This window comes from Teleopsis dalmanni, chromosome 2, assembly GCF_002237135.1.
Source record: "Teleopsis dalmanni isolate 2A chromosome 2, ASM223713v2, whole genome shotgun sequence".
NCBI classification, from domain to species: domain Eukaryota; kingdom Metazoa; phylum Arthropoda; class Insecta; order Diptera; family Diopsidae; genus Teleopsis; species Teleopsis dalmanni.
Genome location: NC_051847.1, coordinates 104745991 through 104750507, shown reverse-complemented (window position 1 = coordinate 104750507; position 4517 = coordinate 104745991). Strand labels below are relative to the sequence as shown.

At 30.5% G+C, this 4517-nt stretch overlaps 1 pseudogene; it reads right to left on the bottom strand.

The window, feature by feature from the left end:
- Positions 1 to 341: 341 nt before the first annotated feature.
- The window catches only part of LOC119675269, a 31850-nt pseudogene continuing 27674 nt past the window's right edge, over positions 342 to 4517 (bottom strand).

Here is a 4517-nt window from a genome sequence, read left to right as displayed (position 1 = left end):
AAACTTTTATTTACAATAACTACTTACTTAATATATTTATTCGCAAATACACTGTTTATCTCTTAGAGATATAATAAATTTCCATTATTATGCAGTTATAGCTTCAAAATATTGTTCGGCATTTTTTTCGTAATGACACTTATTTCAAAATCTATGATAATTATTAATGTAATATTCATTAAGCTGATAACATATCTGGACACTATTACGGATTATTACTGTTTCAGTTAATGATATTGTTATTTCGTAATCTTCGCTTAACAACAAAAACAAAAAGAAAAAAAAAAATAAGACATATATCTATAAAAATCAACAATTGCTTTGAATACAATTAAAGCCAATTTAAATATTCATACAACATTTTTTATTTAAAGTCTTAGTCAATAGCATAGAAGTAAATTGTCTTGCCGAAACTAATTATTTTCATCGCTAGTTTCCCCTATGCATGAATGTATGTCAGTAAAAAAACGGTTTAATGCTTTTACTGCAACACCTGAAATGAAATAATTATAATTTAAGAGTTACTATTTACAATATTATGATGTAATTATTATTATTTTTGTATAATAAAGAGAAATTCATTATTAATCTTTATATATATGGAATCATATTGAATAGTATTATGTATATGATTAAAAAATATTTACCCTTGCCAGCAGATTGATCTTTAGAATCTCGCCACTTTATAAATGAGTCATACGGTATAACGTCAGCATCATATAGTTCTCCGTAAAGTTCACTTAAGAGGTCTAAAAAGAATTAAAATATATTTTCAGAATTTCCAAAAATTAAGTCGGTAAAATTTGTAGATATTTTTAACAGTATGTACAGTAAAATTAAATCTTTTATATATACACAATTTCTATTTTATATATTATTCTCTACCTCTTGGATGCTCTAAACTGTGAACCAATAGTTGCATTGCGTAAAGACATTCAAGCTCACGTTCTTCTTTCGAATCAGTATAACGATTTAAGACAGGTATACATATTTTTTGAAATTTGATAATTTCAAGTTTGTAGCTGTAATCATTGTAAGCAATAGCAAATTTGCACACAGTTGTTGTTAAACTTCTAATAAATTGTTTGTCAATATCAATTATGTTTCCCTTAAAAAAAATTAATTTTAAAATTAATCAATTATAATATTTAAATTCATTTGTTATCTTACATTTATATAATCAATTACATTGTCCGCATTAGAACCATCTTGTAACAAATAATCAACATGATCCAATACTCGGTTGATATGTTTGTCCTTAGTATCTTTAATAATTATTTTATGCTGAATGTTCTCATTCGTAACATATTCAAACGACTAGTATAGAAATAAATATATATATTCGTGTTTGAGACCGGTTTTATATATATATGTAGTTTGCACAATTTCAGTCATAGTATAGACTAAAAGAATTACTTACATTTGATTTAATAAAATCTTCAACATCAGGCTCTGATAAAAAGTCGGTCCACTTCATATTATAATCTTGCCACATACAGCGCGTAAAGCTTGGGCCTATTTCATGTGTACAATAAATTAAATATGTCTTGAGAAATTTTTGTCCTAACGTTGGCGAACTGTCTTCTCTAAGTTCTTTTGTCCATAAATCATTTATAGTTAAAATCTTTTTTATTATCAAAGGACCTTAAAATAGCATATAGCATACGTTGTGAATTTTATATTATAAATTAAATATTATGTAGCGTTACCTGAGAACTCAAATATATATAACCATAACTCAGGCACATCAACAATTAGATCGGCAGCTTGAAGACAGAAATTTTTGTAAGCTAAATAAAAGTGTTCCAACGATAAAAAGTTATGTTTTATCAGAAATGCAACAATATTCGCTAAATGGCGTCTTTGCGAATGACCGACATCGCGTAAATGTAAATAATCAGTAAATATATAGTAAAGGAAACCGCACCGTTGGTTATCTCTTACTTTAGTTATACTGGAGACAGTAGATATATCAATCGAATTTGTGTTCACTACATTTTCAACCATTTCTGAAGCTACTGCTTTTATAATTTTCAAATCACTGTTGTTAGGTTCTTCGAAAACTGCTGAAGGTGCTGCAGAGGGTGGTAGATTACTTACATTCATTTTCGAATTTTGTACGGAAAATGAGGAATTTTGCTGCTCCATACGATTTTGTTGAAAAGAATTAGTGGAATTTGATGAATTAAGCTGTTTTCAACAAATAAGAAGTAAACATAAAATGTATAAAAAATTAAAACAAGATTCAGCAATCATTTTTACTCATACCTTTCCAGAAGTCCGGGGGGTCGATAACGGTTGTTGGAATTTTGAATGACTAGTAGATTTTTGTACAGATGATGAGTTACTCATACCACGCATACTTTGCGAACTGCGGGATGATGAGTTTTCTCGAGATGGTTGAGATGAACCAGACCGTGAGTGTAAACCTATAAAACAGTCTTAGTTCAAACTTTAATTGCAAATACCTTAACAAATACCTCGATCTACGCATCTATCACGCTCCATTGAGCTTTTGTTGTAGGAACCTTTATTACGTGGACCACTTCTGTCTCTGTCCCTATCGTTGCCTCGATCACTGCCTTTAGTCGTATCAACTAACGAGGAAAGTACGGCAAATGAATTTGTTGCATTTGTATGTGGGGTTGAAGATTGTCTTGAATTATCATTGTTCCATATGAATTGAGATAAGCCGCCCATTTTTTTTTTACCAATATCAATATCCTGATTTAACTGAATGCAAAAAAATATATTTATTTAATTTTTAGAATTCCGCGAATAGTATTTCATAATTTCTTTAGTTTATAATATTCATAAAAAAATGAATGCAGAATTAATTAATTTTTAATTATACATATTAAATACCACGATTATGTGGGTTTAATGAAAATGCTACTATTCAAGCTTTATTTATAAAATATAATGAATGCTAAATCACTTTGAAAATATTAAAAGTACTGAAAAAATAATGTATTTTTGATTGAATAGTAGGAGAAATGAATTTTTTGGTTTTAAGAATTTTATTATACTTACCACCATACCTTCCAATTTGTTTGTATCAACAGCTAAAGATCGACTACCTCGGCTAGTTTGGACATGCCACGTATTGTCGTCGTTACTATTATTATGACCACTGATAATATTGCTATTACTTAAAACATTACCACTAATTTGTTGTCGGCGTAAACTATTAACATCGCCTCGCTGACTATGGCTAGAACCATTACCAGATGAACGAGAATCGTTATATCGAATGCTACGGTCATCACGTTTATTTCCAGATTGAGAGGATGTAGCATTTGAATTACTACCTGCTGGTGCAGGCATTGTTGTACTATAATTCAAATATGATGATAATTGTTCTGTCTTTGCTTCTTTCACAATTTGATCCATTGTTTTTGGTGCCTCATTACGTTTAGATTGCCATTTATTTGCACGTAAATCTATTACATCTTGTAACATAAAACGAACACGAGAACTTACTTTTGGATTATCTTTGTCTGTTTTATTTGCTATTGCCTGCATTCGAGCAATTTTTTTTTCTAGAGAAAAACATATGGAAGAATCTTTATGAATCACTGACTGTTCAAATTTTGCACCAACAGTTGTTAGCAATTTACATAAACATTCAAGCAAGTCTTCGGAATTGGGTCTTAATAACTGTTCTATGCAATGGTTTATAATTTTGCCTGTTAGCATAGAAATTTTAAAAAGTTCTCCTATAAAACGTACAGTACCACCAGATCTACGGCGAATTTTTCTCTCCTCTTCTTCCAAATAGGCTTCAAGCTCTGCTTTCTCATTAGGATCATTACATTTTTTAATTTTTTCAATAATTGGTTGTAATTTTTCCTCTTTAGCTGCACTTTGTATTACATTTGTAGTAAATTCCCGTTCTGTTTTATCTATCAATGCATTGCGGAAATGAGCTAAATTGGATTTTGTACCGCTTTCCATTCTATTTTCACGTGCTTTTACTTCACTTATTAAACTATAACATAAACGTGCATAAGATACAGAAAAATTTGGTTCATCTATCGCTTTTTCAAATACGAGTATCATAACATCTTCCATTTTGTCAGGCGTGTCTATTTTTAATTTAATTATTTCCTCCACTAGAGCATCAAATTTTTCTGGAGTTAGTTTATTCAAAATACCACGCACACGGCGTACAAGATCTTCTTTCTCGCGTTGTACTTTTGCTGCGGGATCATTTTCACCACTATTACTTTTATTTAACGCACTAGGTCGCCAAGCATTATCAGTTTCGTTTAATTTTACATCTTGGTTTAGTGATAGATTTATGTGAATCATACCTTTCATGCTGTTTCTAGTATGAACGCCAGACATTGACGCCTGCTTATTTCCGTAATTGCCACCACCAACACTAATGTCGCTGCCTCGATTGGTACCACCTATTGATCCAACCATCGATTGAACACGCTTATTGTTATTACGCATAAATGATGGCATCATTAGATTCGTTTGAGGTAGTATAGCCGTGTTGTGGACTACTG